Genomic DNA, 27,905 nt, shown 5'->3' with positions numbered 1-27,905 from the left:
AACAGTCTTTCTTGGAATCCGTATCCAAGAGACAACAGTTTGCGAGCACGCACCCGACGGTGCAAAAGCTGAACGTCCTCCTGTCCAAGTTGCTGGTGCTGCAGTCCCTCCCTTTCCAACTGGTGGACTCAGCACCTTTCCGAGAAATGATGGCTTGTGCCGCGCCGCGGTGGAGAGTGCCAAGCCGTCATTTCTTTGCCCAAAAGGCAGTGCCAGCCCTGCATTCACATGTAGAAGAGATGGTGGGCCAGTCTTTGAGCATGTCGGTCTCTGCCAAAGTGCACGGCAGCGCCGACGTGTGGAGCTGTAACTACGGTCAGGGACAGTACATGTCATTTACGGCCCACTGGGTGAACGTGGTGCCGGCACAGCCGCACCAGCAACTTGGACAGGTCACGACGCTTTTGCCTCCACGTTTGCACGTCCTTGGTCCAGCAAGCATGTCCGCCTCTACCACCTCTTTTTCCGCCGTGTCCTCAGCCGCCACCCCCGTGCCAAGTCCCATTACCCGACCGGCATATCACATGTGCAGGGCGCAACGGTGTCACGCTGTGCTGCACCTGGTATGCCTTGGCGAACGTAGTCACACAGGGGAGGAACTGCTGAGTGTAATGAACAGAGAAATCGACAGATGGCTGTCTCCGCGCAAACTAAAAATCGGAACCATGTTGACTGACAACGGAAAGAACATGGTGTCTGCTCTGCGTCAAGGAAGGTTGTGCCATGCGCCATGCATGGCTCACGTGTTCAATCTGGTTGTCAAGCGGTTCCTAAAATCCACCATCCCACTGCAAGACATCCTTAAAATGTCACGTAAACTGTGCATGCATTTCAGCCATTCCTACACCGCAAAGAACACCCTCATTGAGCTGCAGCGGCAGAACGGAATTCCACAGCATCGCCTGATCTGCGACGTTGCAACAAGGTGGAATTCAACCCTACACATGTTAGACCGCCTTTACGAGCAGCGAAAGGCCATCACCGATTTCCTGATGTTACAAGCGGATAAAGGTACTCCCCTGTGTAACTTAGATGTCAGCCATTGGCAGCTCATGCGTGACACCTGCCGCTTGCTCAGGCCCTTTGAGGAGGCCACGCTATTCGTGAGTCGGCAGGACTATGGGATGAACGACGTCATTCCTCTGTTGCACGTCCTGGAACAAATGCTGTTAACAATGGCTGGTCAGGGTGCGGTAGACGTGGCGCACAGATCTCAACGCCACATGACCCCTGTGGGGGCAGGACAGGAAGAAGAGGAGGAGGTAGAGGAGGACATTTGTGCTCAGGAATTATTGAGTGAAATGGGTGGTTTTTCCACTCAGCGGACAGGAGTGGAGGAGCAGGAGCATCTGGTAGAGGAGGAGGAGGAGACAGAGGACCCAGACGCACCGTGGCAGTATGCTGTGGAGATGGAGGCAGGGAGTCCCTCGCATTCCTTGGCACAAATGGCCCATAGCATGCTCGGTTGCTTGCGTAGCGACAGCCGAATAATAACCATCAGACAGAGGGATGACTTTTGGCTGTCCACCTTGTTGGACCCTCGCTACCGGTCCAAAATGGTGGCCTTTTTCACACCTGCTGAGAGGGAGGCCAAAATTACGTACTATAAAAACCACCTATGTAGTCAGTTGGTCTCTGCCTTTGTGCGCCAACGTCCATCCTCAGACACTGTGGGCCCTGTGCGCTCGCGTTCCGCTGGCATGGCAGCAGGGGAGGGGTGGGGTGGTAGGAGCAGTGGCAGCTCCACCAGCAGCGGCTGCCTCAGTCTGCAGTCGATGATGAGTAGCTTTCTTCACCAGCGCAGTGAGGAAACTACTAACCAGCCGCAGCAGCAGCAGCAGCATCAGGTGGACCTGGAGCAGGAGCTCAAACAACAGGCTTGGGCCTACTTGGACAGCACCCTGCCAACCGAGGTAGACAATCCCCTTGACTACTGGGCAACGAAACTTGACCTTTGGCCCCAACTAGCTGAATTTGCCCTTGAAAGGCTGTCATGCCCGGCCAGTAGCGTGGCATCGGAGCGCGTGTTTAGTGCGGCAGGAGGTATTGTAACTCCGCGGAGGACACGACTGTCCACCCAAAGTGTGGAGAGACTCACGTTTGTGAAAATGAATCAGGCGTGGATTAGTCTGGATTTCAAACCACCAGTTCCTGACACAACTGACTAAATCCGCCATGAATCATGCCTCAAACATGTGCCACTTTCAGGTCTCCTCACACTGCTGGTGTGTTAAATTTTTTGACATAGGGTGCAGGCAGATTACGGGCCTCACATAGCTGCTGCCAGGCCCCTAATCTGCCATGGGCCCCTATATACCGCCTCCTCATGCTGCTGCCAAGTCCAGAGTCTCTCATGGGTCCCTGTACGGCCTCCCATTGCTGCTGTCTCCATCGCCACACTCTGCTGCCATGTGCCACTTTCAGGTCTCTTCACACTGCTGGTGTGTTAAATTTTTTGACATAGGGTGCAGGCAGATTACGGGCCTCACATAGCTGCTGCCAGGCCCCTAATCTGCCATGGGCCCCTATATACCGCCTCCTCATGCTGCTGCCAAGTCTAGAGTCTGTCATGGGTCCCTGTACGGCCTCCCATTGCTGCTGTCTCCATCGCCACACTCTGCTGCCATGTGCCACTTTCAGGTCTCCTCACACTGCTGGTGTGTAGAATTTTTTGACATAGGGTGCTGGCAGATTATGGGCCTCCTATAGCTGCTGCCAGGCCCCTAATCTGCCATAGGCCCCTATATACCGCCTCCTCATGCTGCTGCCAGGTCCAGAGTCTCTCATGGGTCCCTGTACGGCCTCCCATTGCTGCTGTCTCCATCGCCACACTCTGCCATGTGCCACTTTCAGGTCTCCTCACACACTGCTGGTGTGTTACATTTTTTGACATAGGGTGCAGGCAGATTACGGGCCTCACATAGCTGCTGCCAGGCCCCTAATCTGCCATGGGCCCCTATATACCGCCTCCTCATGCTGCTGCCAAGTCTAGAGTCTCTCATGGGTCCCTGTACGGCCTCCCATTGCTGCTGTCTCCATCGCCACACTCTGCTGCCATGTGCCACTTTCAGGTCTCTTCACACTGCTGGTGTGTTAAATTTTTTGACATAGGGTGCAGGCAGATTACGGGCCTCACATAGCTGCTGCCAGGCCCCTAATCTGCCATGGGCCCCTATATACCGCCTCCTCATGCTGCTGCCAAGTCCAGAGTCTCTCATGGGTCCCTGTACGGCCTCCCATTGCTGCTGTCTCCATCGCCACACTCTGCTGCCATGTGCCACTTTCAGGTCTCTTCACACTGCTGGTGTGTTAAATTTTTTGACATAGGGTGCAGGCAGATTACGGGCCTCACATAGCTGCTGCCAGGCCCCTAATCTGCCATGGGCCCCTATATACCGCCTCCTCATGCTGCTGCCAAGTCCAGAGTCTCTCATGGGTCCCTGTACGGCCTCCCATTGCTGCTGTCTCCATCGCCACACTCTGCTGCCATGTGCCACTTTCAGGTCTCTTCACACTGCTGGTGTGTTAAATTTTTTGACATAGGGTGCAGGCAGATTACGGGCCTCACATAGCTGCTGCCAGGCCCCTAATCTGCCATGGGCCCCTATATACCGCCTCCTCATGCTGCTGCCAAGTCTAGAGTCTCTCATGGGTCCCTGTACGGCCTCCCATTGCTGCTGTCTCCATCGCCACACTCTGCTGCCATGTGCCACTTTCAGGTCTCTTCACACTGCTGGTGTGTTAAATTTTTTGACATAGGGTGCAGGCAGATTACGGGCCTCACATAGCTGCTGCCAGGCCCCTAATCTGCCATGGGCCCCTATATACCGCCTCCTCATGCTGCTGCCAAGTCCAGAGTCTGTCATGGGTCCCTGTATGGCCTCCCATTGCTGCTGTCTCCATCGCCACACTCTGCTGCCATGTGCCACTTTCAGGTCTCTTCACACTGCTGGTGTGTTAAATTTTTTGACATAGGGTGCAGGCAGATTACGGGCCTCACATAGCTGCTGCCAGGCCCCTAATCTGCCATGGGCCCCTATATACCGCCTCCTCATGCTGCTGCCAAGTCTAGAGTCTGTCATGGGTCCCTGTACGGCCTCCCATTGCTGCTGTCTCCATCGCCACACTCTGCTGCCATGTGCCACTTTCAGGTCTCCTCACACTGCTGGTGTGTAGAATTTTTTGACATAGGGTGCTGGCAGATTATGGGCCTCCTATAGCTGCTGCCAGGCCCCTAATCTGCCATAGGCCCCTATATACCGCCTCCTCATGCTGCTGCCAGGTCCAGAGTCTCTCATGGGTCCCTGTACGGCCTCCCATTGCTGCTGTCTCCATCGCCACACTCTGCCATGTGCCACTTTCAGGTCTCCTCACACACTGCTGGTGTGTAGAATTTTTTGACATAGGGTGCTGGCAGATTATGGGCCTCCTATAGCTGCTGCCAGGCCCCTAATCTGCCATAGGCCCCTATATACCGCTTCCTCATGCTGCTGCCAGGTCCAGAGTCTCTCATGGGTCCCTGTACGGCCTCCCATTGCTGCTGTCTCCATCGCCACACTCTGCCATGTGCCACTTTCAGGTCTCCTCACACACTGCTGGTGTGTTAAATTTTTTGACATAGGGTGCAGGCAGATTACGGGCCTCACATAGCTGCTGCCAGGCCCCTAATCTGCCATGGGCCCCTATATACCGCCTCCTCATGCTGCTGCCAAGTCTAGAGTCTCTCATGGGTCCCTGTACGGCCTCCCATTGCTGCTGTCTCCATCGCCACACTCTGCTGCCATGTGCCACTTTCAGGTCTCTTCACACTGCTGGTGTGTTAAATTTTTTGACATAGGGTGCAGGCAGATTACGGGCCTCACATAGCTGCTGCCAGGCCCCTAATCTGCCATGGGCCCCTATATACCGCCTCCTCATGCTGCTGCCAAGTCCAGAGTCTCTCATGGGTCCCTGTACGGCCTCCCATTGCTGCTGTCTCCATCGCCACACTCTGCTGCCATGTGCCACTTTCAGGTCTCTTCACACTGCTGGTGTGTTAAATTTTTTGACATAGGGTGCAGGCAGATTACGGGCCTCACATAGCTGCTGCCAGGCCCCTAATCTGCCATGGGCCCCTATATACCGCCTCCTCATGCTGCTGCCAAGTCTAGAGTCTCTCATGGGTCCCTGTACGGCCTCCCATTGCTGCTGTCTCCATCGCCACACTCTGCTGCCATGTGCCACTTTCAGGTCTCTTCACACTGCTGGTGTGTTAAATTTTTTGACATAGGGTGCAGGCAGATTACGGGCCTCACATAGCTGCTGCCAGGCCCCTAATCTGCCATGGGCCCCTATATACCGCCTCCTCATGCTGCTGCCAAGTCTAGAGTCTCTCATGGGTCCCTGTACGGCCTCCCATTGCTGCTGTCTCCATCGCCACACTCTGCTGCCATGTGCCACTTTCAGGTCTCTTCACACTGCTGGTGTGTTAAATTTTTTGACATAGGGTGCAGGCAGATTACGGGCCTCACATAGCTGCTGCCAGACATGTAATCTGCCATGGGCCCCCGTACCGACTCCTCATGCTGTGACGTTGCAACAAGGTGGAATTCAACCCTACATATGTTAGACCGCCTTTACGAACAGCTAAAGGCCATCACAGATTTCCTGATGTTAAAAGCGGATAAAGGTACTCCCTGTGTAACTTAGATGTCAGCCATTGGCAGCTCATGTGTGACACCTGCGCTTGCTCAGGCCCTTTGAGGAGGCCACGCTATTCGTGAGTCGGCAGGACTATGGGATGAATGAGGTCAAATCGGCCATGGGCCCCCGTACCGCCTGTTCACGCTGATGCTGGTCCCACAGTGTGACCTGGGTCCCTGTACGGCCTTCCATTGCTTCCACTCTGCCATGTGCCACTTTGAAATCTCCTCACACTCCTGCGGTTGTCCATTTTGTCATAGGTTGCTGGCAGATTACAGGCCTTCCATAGGTGCCACCAAGCCCCATATCGGCCATGGGCCCCCGTACCGCCTGGTCACGCTGCTGCTGGGCCCATAGTGTGACCTGGGTCCCTGTACCGCCTCCCATTGCTCCCACTCTGCCATGTGCCACTTTCAGGTCTCCTCACGCTCCTGCTGGTTTCCATTTTGTCATAGGTTGCTGTATGGCCTCCCATTGCTGCTGCCTCCACCGCCACACTGTGGCTCCAAACACTGGTTTTGGCCCCGTGACTGGCCAAAGGAGTGAAGTGTGCAGTGATTCTAAGATCGACGGCACTCATCTGCATGTCATACTGACAGACAGTATTATTTCTCTTCCCCAGCAGACTCCAAGGGCATTTAAATTAAAGGTACAGTGTTCTGCACTAATATTAAGTCTCTCTGAAGCCTAGAAACACCCTTTTTTAAGTTAAATTCACAGCGAATTTATTCGACTCGAATCGAATATTGTCCACGAATTCGCCGAATCAGTCGAATCGAATTTTTCATTTCTTCGCTCATCTCTAGATGGCAGTTTACAAATCATGTTCTGATTTTTCCTTTCACACTGCAGCTTTCTCACTCTAATGTGACTCAGCTGCCCCCTGAGTGACCTTTGCTTGCACCTGTTACCTCAGTCAGTCACAGGTGTGTGACAAGCTGTGCTCTAAACAGGCTTTTTAAACTTGCCAAGTTCACTGGCGATTGCCATCTTCAAACGCTTGTAGTTTTAAAAGTTTAAATGCTACCGTGAAAAGGTTTATATTGTGACAATCACAAGAAACAGACCTAAATTTTGATGTATAGTATGTCTCTGAAAGATAAAAAATGAAGGCACAGTCGCAGTTTAAAAACGTCCCTTAAAATGTCAGGTATCTAGAGTGGAGTTTCAATGAAAGTCAATGGGAGGGGTGAGGTCCAAACAAATGGTCATATTGTGAAAACTATCAGGAGTATGTCCTAGCCGTGAACATTTTTAGTGACAGCAGGGTTAGCTGAACGTTTTGATATAAGATATGTGTAGGTGGGCTTGAAAATGGCAGAGTGATGGCAGTTTACAAATCATGTTCTGATTTTTCCTTTGCACACTCTAGCTGTGCTCTGCTGCCACTCTAGATGCACCATTCATTCCTATGGGAAAATTTCGCCACAAAAACCGCGATATTTCTTGAACGATTCGGCGAAACGTTCCACAAAGTAATAGCAATCCGATCGGGAACAATCCGCGCGTTTTGATATATTACTTGTCTTTGTAGTGTAAAAACTGTGGGAGGAGTTAGCGTGGCAAATTTGGCTATAATAATAAGAATAAGAACTAGACAATCTACAATTTCTGGGGAAATTGTGTAAAGTGTTCTTGCCGCAACCTTTACCAAATGATTGATGAAATGTAAGCAGGGCACATTGCAAGCCTGATAGTGAGAAATGCATTTCAGCTTGTATTTTGAAGCTCACAGTCCAGCCTCGTGAGTCATCTGCCTCTTGAGTGACCTTTGGTTGCTGCACCTGGAGAGGACGGAGTAGGCTCACTGTGCTGAGACAGCTGGGTTGCTATGACAACTCACTCTGAGAGGAATGTCAGCATGACTGGTTTAAACAGGCTTTTTAAACTTGCCAAGTTCAATTGCGTGCTAAAATTAGTATTAATTAAATATTAAAGAAAAGAAACATAGTGTCTTATCCGGGATATCAATTATTTATTTTTATTTTTTTTTATTTTAATTTTAATTTTTATTTTATTTTATTTTTAATTTTATTTTTATTTTAATTTTATGTTAATTTTTATTTTATTTTTAATTTTATTTTTATTTTAATTTAATTTAAATTTTATGTTAATTTTAATTTTATTTTTATTTTAATTTTATTTTTATTTTAATTTTATGTTAATTTTAATTTTATGTTAATTTTAATTTTATTTTTATTTTATTTTTAATTTTATTTTTATTTTATGTTATTTTAATTTTATGTTAATTTTATTTAATTTTTTTTTTAATTTTAATTTTATTTTATTTTAATTTTATTTTTATTTAATTTTTATTTTATTTTTATTTTTATCCAGACTGAATAATAATACCATCTCATTTATACAGAAGGAACTGTCATTCCCACTGCAAATATTTTTTATTTATTTTAATTTTTATTTTAATTTAATTTTTATTTTATTTTTCATTTTATTTTTGTTTTAATTTTAATTTTTAATTTTATTTTTATTTTAATTTTATTTTATTTTTTTATTTTAATTTTATTTTATTTTTATCCAGACTGAATAATAACACCATCTCATTTATACAGAAGGAACTGTCATTCCCACTGCAAATATTTTTTATTTTTATTTATATTTTTCATTCATAGTTTTTGTTTTTTCACATTGATAAATTAATTTATTTTATATATTTACACAAATCATATATTTAAGTATAATTAATTGATGTAATTATTTGATTATCGGTGGTACACTTATGAATTCATTATATCACATAAGGTAGAATATATTGGAGCGCGGTACACTACTGGTATTCGTGAACATTTTTAGTGACAGCAGGGTTAGTGGAACGTTTTGATATAAGATATGTGTAGGTGGGCTTGAAAATGGCAGAGTGATGGCAGTTTACAAATCATGTTCTGATTTTTCTGATTTTTCCTTTGCACACTCTAGCTGTGCTGTGCTGCTCAATGCATTCCTATGGGAAAATTTCACCGCAAAAACCGCGATATTTCTTGAACGATTCGGCGAAACGTTCTACAAAGTAATAGCAATCCGATCGGGATCAATGCGCACGTTTTGATATATTACTTGTCTTTGTAGTGTAAAAACTGTGGGAGGAGTTAGCGTGGCAAATATGGCTATAATAAGAAAAAGAATTAGATTTCAAATATGGCAGAGAAGAGCGGTTAAAAACAAACTGCTTCAAATTGCTTACTTCACTGGCGTCTTCACAATTTCTGTGGAAATTGTGTGGTGTTCTGGCCTCCACACAACTGGAGTGGGCAGGTTAGCTTTTGTCTCTCTGCTTCCTGCTCACACAGCTGGGTTCCTATGGCAACTCCCTCCACACCAAGGGCAGAGTCATGGTTATAAACAAACTGCTCCAAGTTGCTGACATCACTGGCGATTGCCATCTTCAAACGGTTGTAGTTTTAAAAGTATAAATGGTACCGTGAAAAGGCTTATATTGTGACAATCACAAGAAACAGACCTAAATTTTGATATATAGTATGTCTCTGCAATATTAAAAATGAAGGCACAGTCGCAGTTTAAAAACGTCCCTTAAAATTTCTTGTGTCTAAAGTGGAGTTTCAATGAAAGTCAATGGGAGGAGTGAGGTGCAAACAAATGGTCATATTCTGAAAACTATCAGGAGTATGTCCTAGCCGTGAACATTTTTAGTGACAGCAGGGTTAGCTGAACGTTTTGATATAAGATATGTGTAGGTGGGCTTGATAATGACAGAGTGATGGCAGTTTACAAATCATGTTCTGATTTTTCCTTTCACATTGTAGCTTTCTCACTCTAATGTGACTCAGCTGCCCCCTGAGTGACCTTTGCTTGCACCTGTTACCTCAGTCAGTCACAGGTGTTTGAGAAGCTGTGCTCTAAACAGGCTATTTAAACTTGCCAAATTCACTGGCGATTGCCATCTTCAAACGCTTGTAGTTTTAAAAGTATAAATGCTACCGTGAAAAGGTTTATATTGTGACAATCACAAGAAAAAGACCTACAGTTTGATGTATAGTGTGTCTCTGAAAGATAACAAATGAAGGCACAGTCGCAGTTTAAAAACGTCCCTTAAAATGTCTGGTGTCTAGAGTGGAGTTTCAATGAAAGTCAATGGGAGGTGTGAGGTCCAAACAAATGGTCATATTGTGAAAACTATCAGGAGTATGTCCTAGCCGTGAACATTTTTAGTGACAGCAGGGTTAGCTGAACGTTTTGATATAAGATATGTGTAGGTGGGCTTGAAAATGAAAGAGTGATGGCAGTTTACAAATCATGTTCTGATTTTTCTGATTTTTCCTTTGCACACTCTAGCTGTGCTGTGCTGCTCAATGCATTCCTATGGGAAAATTTCGCCGCAAAAACCGCGATATTTCTTGAACGATTCGGCGAAACGTTCTACAAAGTAATAGCAATCCGATCGGGATCAATGCGCACATTTTGATATATTACTTGTCTTTGTAGTGTAAAAACTGTGGGAGGAGTTAGCGTGGCAAATATGGCTATAATAAGAATAAGAATAAGAATATATATGTGAGATAACAATAAGTGTTCCTTGCTATGCAAGAACACTTAACTAGACAATCTACAATTTCTGGGGAAATTGTGTAAAGTGTTCTTGCCGCAACCTTTACCAAATGATTGATGAAATGTAAGCAGGGCACATTGCAAGCCTGATAGTGAGAAATGCATTTCAGCTTGTATTTTGAAGCTCACAGTCCAGCCTCGTGAGTCATCTGCCTCTTGAGTGACCTTTGGTTGCTGCACCTGGAGAGGGCGGAGTAGGCTCACTGTGCTGAGACAGCTGGGTTGCTATGACAACTCACTCTGAGAGGAATGTCAGCATGCCTGTTCTAAACAAGCTTTTTAAACTTGCCAAGTTCAATTGCGTGCTAAAATTAGTATTAATTAAATATTAAAGAAAAGAAACATAGTGTCTTATCCGGGATATCAATTATTTATTTTTATTTTTATTTTAATTTTTTTTTTATTTTAATTTTAATTTTTATTTTATTTTATTTTTAATTTTATTTTTATTTTAATTTAATTTTAATTTTATGTTAATTTTATTTTTATTTTTATTTTTATTTTATTTTTATTTTATTTTTATTTTTATTTTATTTTTATTTTAATTATAATTTTATTTTTATTTTATTTTTATTTTAATTATAATTTTATTTTTATTTTTATTTTAATTTTATTTTTATTTTATGTTATTTTAATTTTTATTTTATTTTTATCCAGACTGAATAATAATACCATCTCATTTATACAGAAGGAACTGTCATTCCCACTGCAAATATTTTTTATTTATTTTAATTTTAATTTTAATTTCATTTTTATTTTATTTTTAATTTTATTTTTATTTTAATTTTATTTTATTTTTTTATTTTAATTTTATTTTATTTTTATCCAGACTGAATAATAACACCATCTCATTTATACAGAAGGAACTGTCATTCCCACTGCAAATATTTTTTATTTTTTATTTATATTTTTCATTCATAGTTTTTGTTTGTTCACATTGATAAATTAATTTATTTTATATATTTACACAAATCATATATTTAAGTATAATTAATTGATGTAATTATTTGATTATCGGTGGTACACTTATGAATTCATTATATCACATAAGGTAGAATATATTGGAGCGCGGTACACTACTGGCATTCGTGAACATTTTTAGTGACAGCAGGGTTAGCTGGACGTTTTGATATAAGATATGTGTAGGTGGGCTTGAAAATGAAAGAGTGATGGCAGTTTACAAATCATGTTCTGATTTTTTCTTCCACACTGCAGCTTTCTCACTTCTCACTCTAATGTGACTCAGCTGCCCCCTGAGTGACAATTGGTGCACCTGTGACTCAGTCAGTCACAGGTGTGTGACAAGCTCTGCTCTAAACACAGTGCTCAAACTTGCCAAATTCACTGGTGATTGCCATCTTCAAACACTTTTAGTTTTAAAAGTATAAATGCTACTGTGAAAAGGTTTATACTGTGACAATCACAAGAAACAGACCTAAATTTTGATATATAGTATGTCTCTGCAATATTAAAAATGAAGGCACAGTCGCAGTTTAAAAACGTCCCTTAACATTTCAGGTGGCTGTGAGTGAAGTTTCAATGAAAGTCAATGGGAGGGGTGAGGTGCAAACACATGGTCATATTCTGAAAACTATCAGGAGTATGTCCTAGCCGTGAACATTTTTAGTGACAGCAGGGTTAGCTGAACGTTTTGATATAAGATATGTGTAGGTGGGCTTGAAAATGACATAGTTATGGCAGTTTACAAATCATGTTCTGATTTTTCCTTTCACACTGTAGATTTCTCACTCTAATGTGACTCAGCTGCCCCCTGAGTGACCTTTGCTTGCACCTGTTACCTCAGTCAGTCACAGGTGTGTGAGAAGCCTCGCTCTAAACAAGCTATTTAAACTTGCCAAGTTCACTGGCGATTGCCATTTTCAAACGCTTGTAGTTTTAAAAGTATAAATGCTACCGTGAAAAGGTTTATACTGTGACAATCACAAGAAACAGACCTAAATTTTGATGTATAGTATGTCTCTGAAAGATAAAAAATGAAGGCACAGTCGCAGTTTAAAAACGTCCCTTAAAATTTCTTGTGTCTAAAGTGGAGTTTCAATGAAAGTCAATGGGAGGGATGAGGTCCAAACAAATGGTCATATTCTGAAAACTATCAGGAATAAGGCTTAGCCGTGAACATTTTTAGTGACAGCAGGGTTAGCTGAACGTTTTGATATAAGATATGTGTAGGTGGGCTTGAAAATGAAAGAGTGATGGCAGTTTACAAATCATGTTCTGATTTTTCCTTTACACACTCTAGCTCTGCTCTGCTGCTCAATGCATTCCTATGGGAAAATTTTGCCGCAAAAACCGCGATATTTCTTGAACGATTTGGCGAAACGTTCCACAAAGTAATAGCAATCCGATCGGGAACAAACCGCACGTTTTGATATATTACTTGTCTTTGTAGTGTAAAAACTGTGGGAGGAGTTAGCGTGGCAAATATGGCTATAATAAGAATAAGAATAAGAATATATATGTGAGATAACAATAAGTGTTCCTTGCTATGCAAGAACACTTAATAAGAATAAGAATATACTTGTGAGATAACAATAAGTGTTCCTTGCTATGCAAGAACACTTAACTAGACAATCTACAATTTCTGGGGAAATTGTGTAAAGTGTTCTTGCCGCAACCTTTACCAAATGATTGATGAAATGTAAGCAGGGCACATTGCAAGCCTGATAGTGAGAAATGCATTTCAGCTTGTATTTTGAAGCTCACAGTCCAGCCTCGTGAGTCATCTGCCTCTTGAGTGACCTTTGGTTGCTGCACCTGGACAGGGCGGAGTAGGCTCACTGTGCTGAGACAGCTGGGTTGCTATGACAACTCACTCTGAGAGGAATGTCAGCATGCCTGTTCTAAACAGGCTTTTTAAACTTGCCAAGTTCAATTGCGTGCTAAAATTAGTATTAATTAAATATTAAAGAAAAGAAACATAGTGTCTTATCCGGGATATCAATTATTTATTTTTATTTTTTATTTTAATTTTTATTTTATTTTATTTTTAATTTTATTTTTATTTTTATTTTATGTTATTTTAATTTTATTTTTATTTTAATTTTATGTTAATTTTATTTTTATTTAATTTTTTTTTTAATTTTAATTTTTATTTTAATTTTTATTTTTATTTTTAATTTTATTTTAATTTTAATTTTATTTTTTTTTATTTTAATTTAATTTTTATTTTATTTTTATTTTTATCCAGACTGAATAATAATACCATCTCATTTATACAGAAGGAACTGTCATTCCCACTGCAAATATTTTTTATTTATTTTAATTTTAATTTAATTTTTATTTTATTTTTCATTTTATTTTTATTTTAATTTTTAATTTTATTTTTATTTTAATTTTATTTTATTTTTTTATTTTAATTTTAATTTTATTTTATTTTTATCCAGACTGAATAATAACACCATCTCATTTATACAGAAGGAACTGTCATTCCCACTGCAAATATTTTTTATTTATATTTTTCATTCATAGTTTTTGTTTTTTCACATTGATAAATTAATTTATTTTATATATTTACACAAATCATATATTTAAGTATAATTAATTGATGTAATTATTTGATTATCGGTGGTACACTTATGAATTCATTATATCACATAAGGTAGAATATATTGGAGCGCGGTACACTACTGGCATTCGTGAACATTTTTAGTGACAGCAGGGTTAGCTGAACGTTTTGATAGAAGATATGTGTAGGTGGGCTTGAAAATGAAAGAGTGATGGCAGTTTACAAATCATGTTCTGATTTTTCTGATTTTTCCTTTACACACTCTAGCTATGCTCTGCTGCTCAATGCATTCCTATGGGAAAATTTCACCGCAAAAACCGCGATATTTCTTAAACGATTCGGCGAAACGTTCCACAAAGTAATAGCAATCCGATCGGGAACAATCCGCACGTTTTGATATATTACTTGTATTTGTAGTGTAAAAACTGTGGGAGGAGTTAGCGTGGCAAATATGGCTATAATAAGAAACGGAATAAGAATAAGAATATATATGTGAGATAACAATAAGTGTTCCTTGCTATGCAAGAACACTTAATAAGAACTAGAAAATCTACAATTTCTGGGGAAATTGTGTAAAGTGTTCTTGCCGCAACCTTTACCAAATGATTGATGAAATGTAAGCAGTGCACATTGCAAGCCTGATAGTGAGAAATGCATTTCAGCTTGTATTTTGAAGCTCACAGTCCAGCCTGGTGAGTCATCTGCCTCTTGAGTGACCTTTGGTTGCTGCACCTGGAGTGGGCGGAGTAGGCTCACTCTGCTGAGACAGCTGGGTTGCTATGACAACTCACTCTGAGAGGAATGTCAGCATGCCTGTTCTAAACAGGCTTTTTAAACTTGCCATCTTCACTGGCGATTGCCATCTTCAAACGCTTGTAGTTTTAAAAGTATAAATGCTACCGTGAAAATGTTTATATTGTGACAATCACAAGAAACAGACCTAAATTTTGATGTATAGTATGTCTCTGAAAGATAAAAAATGAAGGCACAGTCCCAGTTTAAAAATGTCCCTTAAAATTTCTGGTGTCTAGAGTGGAGTTTCAATGAAAGTCATATTCTGAAAACTATCAGGAGTATGTCCTAGCCGTGAACATTTTTAGTGACAGCAGGGTTAGCGGAACGTTTTGATATAACGGGCTTGAAAATGAAAGAGTGATGGCAGTTTACAAATCATGTTCTGATTTTTCTGATTTTTCCTTTGCACACTCTAGCTGTGCTCTGCTGCTCAATGCATTCCTATGGGAAAATTTCGCCACAAAAACCACGATATTTCTTGAACGATTCGGCGAAACATTCCACAAAGTAATAGCAATCCGATCGAGAACAATCCGCACGTTTTGATATGTTACTTGTCTTTGTAGTGTAAAAACTGTGGGAGGAGTTAGCGTGGCAAATATGGCTATAATAAGAATAAGAATATATTTGTGAGATAACAATAAGTGTTCCTTGCTATGCAAGAACACTTAAGAATATATATGTGAGATAACAATAAGTGTTCCTTGCTATGCAAGAACACTTAATAAAAATAAAAGCGGATGAAAGCACTGAAAAACATATGATGAAACAGATGATTTTTAAAAATTTGGCTAATGAAAAAAACACCAAAGCTCAAAAAACACACAAAAATGCTCATGTTAAAACACATGACAAAACGCTCAAAACTGAATGCTCAGGTAAGAATGAAGCCAAACAGAAAGGCTGCAAAACCGAAACTTACAGGTTGGAAGAGGCAAAACATGCAAACAAATGTGGACAGCGCCTATTTCACCAACATAAATACACATACAATGTTTTCAATATATTACTTTAAATAACATACAGTGTTAGGAAATCCCAAGTTAGATCATCTACTGTCACTGCAGAACAGCAGGATAGGTGGCCTGCCCACCCAAAAATGATAGTTTTTAGAGGTGCAGTCTGGTGATCAGCCCCTGGCCTCTTAAATGCTTAGGATAGTCCAAAAGCAAGATATCCTCATCCACATTTGCATGTGTTACCTGCAGTTGAATTCTTCATGATATAAAATAAATAAAATCCTACAGGAGAAGTGGAACCTCTTCATAAGAACAATAGGTGTTCCCACCCAGGAACTGAAGTGCGTGAGCTCACCAATGGATTATTCAAGATATAACCGAAGGCAAAACTTTTTTTTTTAGTTTTGGATATTAGAAACGGATTAGAACACCCTGTACGGTTTCTGATTCTATCTGTGTCCTCATTAGGGAGATGCATCCTCATTGTCTGTCCTGTTTACTGTTATTACCAAAAAAGTGAAAGAAAATCCCAAATTTTGGGGTGATCTTGGTAACAGGGGATTTTCCTAACTTTGGAGGGATTTCTTCCCTGGTGTGGCCATGGGACAGGAAATTAAAGATAATCTCCCTGGTAGGACAACAATTGACAGCAATTTTAGCTTTAGTTCTACTTTAACTACTTTCGCCCAGAGTTTGATTAGTTTAAAACAAGTTACTACTACTGCAGTCATGAGCTTGTATCTGTTTTGGTCATGTAAAAGTGTTAATGCAAAAGTGATCCAATCACTTTTACAGTATTTGTAGTGTGCCACTTTCCCTCGCTGGTCCCTCTTCTTTATGGTTTCCAGGTACTCCCACTCCTCTTAGGAGCCTGAGGACACAACAAATGTGTTCAGATTGCTGAGTGCTATGTATGAAACTAGAAATGTTTAAAGTGGTTGTAAACCTCAGGCATGCAATATGAACAAAGCATATCCCTCTATAGTGTGTACTCATCTCAATTAGGGCACTAACAGCACTAAGTGTCATTTCTGTCTGATGATTTATTCCTCTTCCATTAGCATAAATCACTTCTGACAAGTTTTCCTGACACCAAGAGAAAAATGGTGACAGGGTTGGGATCACCAGCAGGGTAACAGTCCTAGCTCTGTTCCTGTGTGAAGGGGTGTGTGTCTCAGCTCTCAGGCTCTCCTCACTGAACTCTGCTCTGAACCTCAGCTCCCCTTTTTGTGAACTCTCAGACAAGCTTTACAAATGTATCACTTTGAATGGATGTACAGTAGAGAAGACTGCAGATAGACAGGTACAACATATGTAGGAGATTTTGTTTAATCTCTGTGTATCACCTGCGGCCAGTCACTTCACTGGGCATACAGTCATGGTATAATTTATCAGCACGCATGCATTTCTGTCAGATGTTGTACCACCTTGCCCAGAAAATTGTCGCAATTACAAATATTTTGGCATTTTCATGTTTATTTCTTTTGTTTGTATTGGTATGACACAAAAAAAAAAAAGTTGAGAAACAAAATGCCAAATCTGACACATTCCACACAAAACCTCAAAAATGGACTTGACAAAATTATTGGCACCTTTTCAAAATCATAAGAAATAACTGAATTCCAAGATTATGATGCTCCTTTAATTTGTAATTAAACTCGCCTGAGTCATTTAACAGATCTTAACGTTTCTGTCACAATATGGTAAACCAGCGGCCCACCCTGGGAATGACGCAGGCTCACCTGAGGTGCGGGGTCTAAGCATCCACCGGTCTTCCCCAGAGCTCCTAATGGTGGAGATGGATTTGGCTGCGTCTGAATGCCAGGTCGCAGATCTCAGGATCACCCCACCAGGGAATGAGTAGGCTGGAAACCAAAAGCGGATCAAACAGTTCAGGGATCAAACAGAAGCGGAGTCAGTCACAAGCCAAGGGTCGGTCACCAATGGTAGTAGATAGGATGAGGCAGAATCGTAGTCAGTAGCAAGCCAAAGGTCGGTAACGTAGATGAAGCCAGCAGCAGGAACAGTAAGCGGGATATTGGCTGGTAAGGCACAATAATCTGGCAACCAGGAAGTGCAGAGACATGGTTTTTATAGGAAGTTCATGGGAGGAGCAAGGAGTTCAAGGTTCAAGACAAAACAGGGCAAAGGCAGGATCATCCAAAGAATTGTCAAGGGAGCTGTCCAGCATTCCAGGTGGCTCAGTGAGAAGAAACACTGTCTCTCACCGCAGAAGGCCCAGGTTCGATTCCAGGCTCTGACAGTACTCCCCTCCTCACAGGACGTCCCCTGGACATCTTAGGACCAGGCTTGTGGGGAAACCTCTGGTGGAATTCTCTTGTTAGTCTAGGAGCATGAACATTTTCCTCAGGCTCCCAAGAATTTTCCTCTAGCCCATATCCTTCCCATTGGACCAGATATTGCAACTTTCCTCTAAACATCCTAGAATCAAGAATCTTCTCCACCACATATTCTTCTTCGCCCTGTACCTCAACAGGTGGAGGAGGTGGAAGAATTCTTCCAAAGAAAGGATTTTCATTAAATGATTTGAAAAGCGATACATGAAAAACCGGGTGAATCTTCATACTGTCAGGAAGTTTTAAGCGAAAGGTAACTGGGTTGATCTGAGCAGAAATCTGAAAAGGACCAACAAACTTTTGACCTAACTTAGCAGATGGCACATGCACCTTCAGATTCTTCGTTGATAACCAAACTTTGTCACCAACATGAAACGTAGGAAGTGCTCTCCGGTGTCTGTCAGCAGCCTTTTTGTAACATTCCTGAGCTTCCCTCAAAGTCTCAATCAATTTCTCCTGAATCTCCTGCAATGTAGTTAGTCTGTTGGTAACAGCAGGAATTGGAGTTGTGATAGGGAGATCAGGAATAAAAACTGGATGATAACCGTTTAAGTAAAAAGGGACTTTGAGAGGTGGAACTATGTTTAGAATTGTTGTATGCAAACTCTGCAGTGGGAAGACAGTCCACCCAGTCATCCTGAAGATAAGTGACAAAGCATCGAAGATACTGCTCCATGGTTTGATTAGTTCTCTCAGTCTGACCATTAGACTGGGGATGAAAAGCAGAGGACAGATTGATTGTAACACCCAAGGCTGAGCAAAAGCTTTTCCAAAATTTCGAAGTAAACTGCACACCTCTGTCAGCCACCACATCATCAGGGATTCCATGCAGTTTAAATACTTCTCGAACCATTAGTTCTGCAGTCTGTTCAGCAGTGGGCACCCCCTTCACTGGAACAAAATGGGCCATCTTTGTGAGACGGTCAACCACCACCAAAATGGTGGTCATTTCTTTTGAGGGAGGTAAATCTACCACAAAATCCATAGAAATAGACCCCCATGGTCTCGATGGAACAGGGAGTGGCTGAAGCAACCCCAAAGGAGAGGCTCGGGGAGTTTTATTGCATGCACAGGTCAAGCATGAGGCCACATAGCGTTTGACATCCTTCTTGTACCCCGGCCACCAAAAGGAACGTGACAACAGTTCTTCGGTCTTAGTAACTCCAAAATGCCCAGCAAGTTTGGAATCATGAACCAACTTGAGAGCTTCCACCCGAACAGATTCAGGTACATAAAGATGATGTCCTTGAACCCAAAAGCCATTTTTGTACACCAGGTTCATGTCCCTAGGAGGATCATTGAGAAGTGGGTCATTCTCATACCCCTCTTTGAGAAGACACAAGAATGTCTTTGCACTTGTGGCCCCTAGGAAGTTCTTTTGTGTTAGGATGGAATATTCGGAGTTGCCCTCCAGGAGAGGCTCGGACAGCATCCTTGATAAGGCATCGGCCTTACCATTCCTCGATCCTGGTCGATATGATATAACAAAATTAAATCTGGAAAAGAATAGAGACCAGCGAGCTTGTCTAGAAGACAATCTCTTGGCCGAACGAATAAATTCCAGATTTTTATGGTCTGTGAGAACAGTTACAGGATGATTAGCTCCTAGCAGATGCCTCCATTCAGAAAAGGCTTCCTTAATTTCCAGTAGCTCTTTATTCCCAATGTCGTAATTTCTCTCGGCTGAGGACATCAAACGGGAGAAGAAGGCACAAGGATGAAGCTGCATCTTTTCACCACTTCGCTGAGACAGGATCGCTCCCACGGCAGAATTGGAGGCATCCACTTCCACTGTAAAGGGTAGTTCAGGATCTGGATGTACCAAAATTGGTGCAGAAGTGAAAAGAGTTTTTAGTTTTTCAAACGCAGCTTGTGCCTCAGAGGTCCACACAAAGGGTACCCCTTTCTTTGTAAGCTGTGTGATTGAAGCTATCACTTTAGAAAAGTTTCTTATAAATTTTCTGTAAAAGTTGGCAAACCCAACGAAACGTTGAATTTCCTTAACATTTCCAGGTGCTGACCAATCTACCACTGCTTTGATTTTCTCAGGATCCATGCTCACGCCCTCTGGAGAAATGATATAGCCTAAGAACTGGATCTGGGTTTGTTCAAACTCACATTTTTCCAATTTAATGTAGAGTCTATTCTTCCTTAATCTTTCAAAGACTGTGCAAACATGTTTGCGGTGCTCCTCCCAATTATTGGAAAAGATAAGGATATCATCTAGATAGGCAATCACAAATTGGTCCAGCAGATCACGAAAAACATAGTTGACAAAATGTTGAAATGTTGCAGGGGCATTGCAAAGTCCAAACGGCATCACCAAGGATTCGAAATGCCCATACCTAGTTCTGAAGGCAGTCTTCCATTCGTCTCCTTGACGAATGCGGACAAGGTTATATGCCCCTCGTAGATCAAGCTTAGTAAAGATCTTGGCAGAGCAAAGTCTTTCCAACATTTCAGAGATCAAAGGTAATGGATAGCGGTTTTTAATAGTAATTTTATTCATGTCTCTGTAGTCAATGCATGGACACAAGGTGGAGTCTCTTTTCAACGAAGAACAGGGCTGCCCCCGCTGGAGAAGTTGAGTGTCTAATAAAGCCCTTCTCCAAATTCTCATCGATCCACACCCCGAGTACTTTTAATTCAGGTTCCAACAGATTGAAGAGGCGGCCAAAAGGTATTTCTGCCCCTGGGAGCAGCTCAATGGGGCAATCATATGGGCGATGAGGGGGAAATAGATCTGCATTCTTCTTGTCACAGACGTCCCGGAACTCATGGTAATGTGTGGGCAAGTTGTCATATGACTGGGTAGCCACTATATCACCTTGCGCTTCCTTGGTCGGTGATGAACTTGGTCGGCAAGGTTTTTTGCAATGTTTTTTACAGTGGGAGGATGTAAAATCTATAGTCCGTGCTCCCCAGTTGATGGAAGGATTGTGAGTGGAGAACAAAGGAATGCCCAGGATGATGGGAAACTTGGGTGATGTAATCAGCTGAAAGCTGATGGTCTCACAATGGTCAGCCTCAAACAACAGTTTCAGGGGGACCGTTTTATGGGTAACAGGTCCTGAAGATAAGGGTGACCCTTCAACTGTCTCCATATCAATAGGGGTAAATGTGTCTCTTGCTTCAATATTATTGCTGTTGGCAAACTCTATATCCATAAAGTTCCCCCCGCTCCGGAGTCCAGCATAGCTGAGCAGGAGATTTCATGGCCCTCAAATACAAGTTTAAAAGGGATAACAAAGTGAGAAAGTAGGGAGTTCACTTTATTCTCTTCAGAAATCAGTGGGGAGACAGACTGGCTTATAGAGTTTATGTGTTCAGGCTCAATCACATCAGTCACAGCAATAGTTCTTCTAACCTTGTTAGGACAATTAATTGCATAATGACCAGAATCCCCACAATAAAGACATAAATTCTCTGAACGTCTTCGCTCTTTCTCCTGAATGGAGATGGATCTCTTGATTGCATCAACCTGCATAGGCTCAGGAGTGTTAGAACCCAGAGAGACTCTTGAATCCTGCTGAACAAACGGACTAGCAGAGAGATGCATGCCCCTATTACTTCCAAGTATTCCCAGCTTCTCCTTTCTCCTTTCTGTAAGTCTTTGATCGATTCGGATACACAATTGGATGAATTCCTCAAGATCATTAGGCGTATCACCTCTGGCAAGCTCATCCTTTACCTGTTCAGAAAGCCCTTGGCGGAACTGGCTCTTTTGTGCTGCAGGGTTCCAAGTGGTATCTGCAACCCAACTTCTGAACTCGGCTGTGTATTCAGCGACCGAGCGTCTACCCTGCCTTAGACTATGTAATTTTGCTTCGGCAGAAGCACAACGGTTGGGATCATCAAAAACCTGATTCATCGCGGTCAAAAAGGTATCAAAATTATTTAGAATGCCATGGTTTTGCTCTATATAAGGGGAGGCCCAAGCTAAAGCTTCCCCAGTAAGAAGCCCAATAATAAACATTACCTTCTTTTTCTCTGAAGGAAACGCAGCAGGGTACATTTGAAAATATACACGACATTGATTAAGGAAACCCCTGTATTGGCGGCGGTCTCCATTAAACTTAGATGGTTGGGGCTGGGGCATATGTGAGCTAGGATCATCACGGTTCAGCAGTTGCCTCTGCAGAGCCTGAATCTCTCCCTGTTGCCTATCCACAATGCTTTCCAGTTTGGCAACTTTTTCCTGATGGGTAACCCCAAATTCCTGCAGCTCAGCAATTTGCTGCCTAAGAGGATTCACAACACTTGCTATAGCGGCCTCCATGTTTGGGCCAGATTATTCTGTCACAATATAAGGTCAGGTTCAGAGACCAGTTGCTAAAGCAGTTGTAAGGCTTACCTGAAACCAGCAGGATTGGTAAACCAGCGGCCCACCCTGGGAATGACGCAGGCTCACCTGAGGTGCGGGGTCTAAGCATCCACCGGTCTTCCCCAGAGCTCCTAATGGTGGAGATGGATTTGGCTGCGTGTGAATGCCAGGTCGCAGATCTCGGGATCACCCCACCAGGGAATGAGTAGGCTGGAAACCAAAAGCGGATCAAACAGTTCAGGGATCAAACAGAAGCGGAGTCAGTCACAAGCCAAGGGTCGGTCACCAATGGTAGTAGATAGGAATCATAGTCAGTAGCAAGCCAAAGGTCGGTAACGTAGATGAAGCCAGCAGCAGGAACAGTAAGCGGGATATTGGCTGGTAAGGCACAATAATCTGGCAACCAGGAAGTGCAGAGACATGGCTTTTATAGAAAGTTCATGGGAGGAGCAAGGAGTTCAAGGTTCAAGACAAAACAGGGAATAGGCAGGATCATCCAAAGAATTGTCAAGGGAGCTGTCCAGCATTCCAGGTGGCTCAGTGAGAAGAAACACTATCTCTCACCGCAGAAGGCCCAGGTTCAATTCCAGGCTCTGACAGGTTCTGTATCCACTGTGCACAACATTGTCAAGAGGTTTACAGCCCATGGCACTGTAGCTAATCTCCCTGGACGTGGATGAAAGAGAAACATTTATCAAACATTGCAACAAAGGATTGTTTGAATGATGGATAAAGTTCCTTGATCAACTTCCAGACAAATTCAGGCTGACCTTCAGACACAGGGTACAACTGTGTCAGCTTGCACTATACGTTGGCATCTGAATGAAAAGGGACTCTATGGTAGGAGGTCTCCACTGCTGACACAGAAACATAGAAAAGCCAGATTGGAGTTTGCCAAAACTTACCAGAGGAAGCCAAAATCCTTTTGGGAGAATGTTCTGTGGACAGATGAAACAAAATGTATAGCTTTTTTGGTAAAGCCCATCATTCCACTGTTTTAAGAAAAAAATTAGGCCTTTAAAAAGAGAATACAGTCCCTACAGTCAAACGTGGTGGAGGTTCACTGTTGTTTCATGGGTTGCTTTGCTGCTTCAGGCACTAGATTTCTTGACTGCATGGCATTATGAAATCTGAAGACTACCAAAGAATTCTGGGGTGCAATATAGGGCCCAATGTTACAAAGTTGGGTCTCCGTTAGAGGTCCTGGGTCTTACAGCAGGACAATGACCCAAAGCATAACAGGGCATTCACATTTAAGTAAACAGCAACTGCACCACACATATGTTTTCTTGCGAACATTGGAGTGAGAGCAATAATTCTAGACCCCTCATTTGGAGTTTACTCAAATACTGAGCTGTGAAGGTGTTTAACCGCCTCCCGCCCGCCATATAAGGAAATGACGGGCGCAAGGCGGTTCTCTCATTCTGGGAAGACATCATATGATGTCCTCCCACTCTAACCGGTCGTGCGTGGCTCTGAGAGCGCACAGCGTGGGGATTGGTGGATACAGCAGATCACCGATCAATGGAAAGAGCTGAAGATGTTTTCTCTGTCATGTGATCAGCGGTGTCCAATTACAGCTGATCGCATGTAAATAAGAAAATGCTGGTTATCGGCATTCCTCTCCTCACAAGCTATCACGCTGACAGCTCGTGAGGAGAGGAGAGCTGTTAACGGCATTCCTCAGAGGAGACATGTACACTGATCATCAGGGCACTGATGATCAGTGTGCCCCGATGATTAGTGTAGCCCCATCAGTGCCAGCTGTCAGTGCTCATCAATGTTACCTGCCAGTGCCCATCAGTGCCACATCAATGCCACATATCAGTTCCTACCAGTGTACATCAATGCCACATATCAGTGGCCATCTGAGCTGCCTTTCAGTGCCACCTATCATTGCCAGCCAGTGCCACCTATCAGTGCTGTCAATCAGTGCCGCCTATCATTGCCAGTCAGTGCCACCTATCAGTGCACATCAATGCCGCCTATCAGTGCCCGTCAGTGCTGCCTATCAGTGCCGCCTACCAGTGCCAGTCAGTGCCACCTAACAGTGCCAGTCAGTGCTGCCTGTCAGTGCCACCTATCAGTGCTGCCTATCAGTGCTATATATGTGTGCTACCTTTCAGTACCCATCAGTGATGCCTGTCAATGCCCATCAGTGCCACCTACCAGTGCCTCCTAATTGGTGTGCATCAGTGCCATCTAACAGTGCCCATCAGTGCAGCCTATCAGTGCCCATCACTGCAGCCTCATTAGCGCACATCAGTGAAGGAGAAAAATCACTTATTTACTACATTTTATAACAGAAATTAAGAAAAAATTTTTTTTTTCAAAATTTTCAGTTGTTTTTGGTTTGTTTAGCAAAAAATAAAAAACCCAGAGGTGATTAAATACCACCAAAAGAAAGCTCTATCTGTCACAAAAAATTACACAAATTTCATATGGGTATAGTGTTGCATGACTGCGAAATTGTCATTCAAAGTATAACAGCACTGAAAGCTGAAAATTGGCCTGGGCAGGAAGGGGGGTATAAGTGCCCTGTAGGAAAGTGGTTAAAGCACCACCTATGGATAATTATGGGTACTGTAATTTTTCTGCATTTGTTGGGTGCACGCAGTTTTGCAGCTTGATATATTTGGTATCTAGTTAGTCAACATGACCTCATATTTTATTTTAAGCATAAATGGGGATTCAATTGTGTTTCATGTGTGATAAAATTCATTTTAGTGTTTTTTTTTACCAAAAATATAGATTTGATTAACAGTTCCAAAAATATTCTGCATCATAAAAATTTGCAACTACTTTTTATTTTACAGTGCCTCTGAGCTCAGAAAATATATAATGTTATGAGGATTTTAAGTAATTTTTATAGCCAAAAATGCAGATTTTAATATGCTGCAAAAAAAATTCACTAGAGAGGAAGTGGTTAAAAGAGTTCTAAGGTCACAGCATATGCTTTCATTCTATATCATCAACATGGTAATAGCAAAACAAACAATATTTTTTTTGATCATCACATACTTGAAAAATCTGATTTCATGTTGTTAGTTCTGTCTGCTAGCCATCTCTTTCCAGAAATTTCCTAGATTCCCTGCATGCTTTACAGTCTCTCCTCTGTTGTTTACTTTCAATTTCTAAGGACTACATATCCCATGGTACATTGCTGCCTGCAAGCATTGATTCCTGTGCTAACTCTGCCTCCTGAAACCCTTCCTCTCAGCACCTCTACATACCTCTCAACTTTCTGAGATGGGAATGAGGGACACCTATAAGCAAAAGTATGTATTCATAGCCCCCCCCCCCGCCATTCCCCCTTACAAGGAAAATTAATACGCAAAAATGCTTGGTTAAACCCACACGTGCTTTTTTACCACTACTATTCCTTTATATTATCTTTTGAAATGTACAAATGCAACAGTTTAGAAATTGGATGAAAGGTTTAACACTGCAAAATGTTTTGATATAAAATAGCGCATTTTTAATACAGGTATATACATCCAGGGCTGTATATAAGGGGGTAACATCAGTCCTCCTATACAGGGCCCAGGCAGCTGGGTGTATCGGATTTGGGCAGGGAGGGTGATCGGAATGGCGGGAGGGCAAATGGAACCAATCCTCTGTATGGCTCCCTCTGAAGCAGCTGAAAGCTAGATTCTTCTCCTCTCCTTCCCACTGGCTTTCAGCTACTGCACAGAGAGACATACAGAGGAATCCAGTAATCCCCCCCCATTGCATCCATCACCCTTTCTATGCATAAAATATTTCCCCCTGCTGCCCAGGCCACCCCCATGTGCCAACAAATATCTAAAAGGAACGAGCGCTAGATCTATATAGTGGAGCAGCTTAGCATAAAAGGGTAAAACCTCAGAAAACCTCTTGGAAAAACATCAATATGTAAAGCAAACATGCAGCGCTCCTAAATGGTATGAAACAAACAACATAGAAAACAAATATATATTACTCCCAGTTTAACATATATGCTTATATGTATGCAAAATGGTGCATGACCCCCATGTGCCCCCACCATTGCAGTGCTGCCGGGTTCCATCCTTTCCTTCTCACCAATAGCTGCAAGCACACAATAGAATCCTTCAGGATGGAGAGTGGGGGAAGGGTCCGGAAAATATGTCACATTTACCAACCCCTTCCGTTTCTGAATGAACACAATGAGTGATTGGTACCAATCACTCACTATTTTCATTCATAACTGAAGCATAGGAAATTGTGTGCTTTGGGGGGGGGGGGGGGGCATGTCAGGTTGGCTGTATAGGGTCCGCGGTTCAACAGGAAGAAAGGTCAGCCGCACACTGGAGGATAGATCGGATAGATAGGGCCCGCAGTTTCCAACAGCAGCCATCTAAACATCAGACAAAAATACAGGAGAAATGAGGCTGCAAGACGGATAGATGGACTTTGTTCCAAATAAGGGACAGTCCCTCAAAATTAGGGACAGTTGGGAGTTATGACCTCTGTAGTTCAAAAGGCAGGCTCTGTGAAATGGGTGACACAGCAGTGCCTATTCACAGGGCATAGTGAATATATGTCACAGAAATGTAAAGATGTAAATCTGTAAGGATCTCCATAAAGTAAGTTCACAAACTGCAGGATTATAGGCTAGAAATAATACGATGTGGAAATGATTAAATGATCTTAAACCATAGATACACTCTAAATATCAGTATTGGTTGGACTGACTTGGTAATCTTCAACATTCATATACTGTGGAACCTTGCGAGTATATGGTTTAGTCTTTCTCAACCTTTTAAACACAGAGGAACCCTTGAAATAACTTTCTAGTCTCAAGGAACCCTTGCTAATAACACTATCTACAACTCGTAATACATTCGTGTGATGGTCATTGGGAAGAATTACTCCCTTACACATAGCTAAAAAGATCAATGATGTCAGTGGGAACTTATCTGAAAGGCAGAAACTGCTCATTGCTTAAGGAACCCCAAGCAACCTCTGGAGGACCCTTAGGGTTCCATGGAACCCTGGTTGAGAAATACTGATCTAGCTGATGGAGAATTTAGACAAAACATAATTTTATTTACAGATTTGATCACAAAATTATTTATGTTTATGTCCAGATGATTTTGTACTGTAGTTTTCTCTAGAATACAGTCAGTTTTGCTTTGTATCTCCTTATTATCTCATTGCAAATTATTTATGAACAGGATGTTAAATAAGGGTTTTCCCACTGGGAATTTATAAGAGGCTTTTCATTTCTAAGAACATACACAAGGTATAACACCTGACTCCTCACTATTAGGCCACTGTAGAGTTCCATGTTTATTTTTTGTTAACCACTTGAAGAACAAGGCATTTTTTTATATGTTCACATGAATGTAAAAATCTACATTTTTGCTAAATAATTATGAAAAACCCGCAAAAATGTATATATTTTCTGAAAGCAAAGGGCCCGTAGAATAAAATGATGGCACAGGATATTTACACAACTGTTTATCAAATGTATAATTTAAAAAACACACTAAAATTAATTTTAGTGCACATAAACACAGTATAATTCCTATTTTTTGTGAAAGTATAAAACATAGGGTTATGTTGAGTTTTAAGGGATAGGTTCACCTTTTGTAACATTTAGGGTGTAACATGTTACAAATAGACTGGCCTCTGCAACCCTCAATCCCTGTTGTGAAAGCTAGCGGTGGATCTTTTCC

Source organism: Staurois parvus, unplaced genomic scaffold, assembly GCF_062004578.1.
Source record: "Staurois parvus isolate SC_StPar_1 unplaced genomic scaffold, SC_StPar_1.0 ptg000694l, whole genome shotgun sequence".
NCBI classification, from domain to species: domain Eukaryota; kingdom Metazoa; phylum Chordata; class Amphibia; order Anura; family Ranidae; genus Staurois; species Staurois parvus.
Note: the sequence above shows the minus strand (reverse complement) of the source record.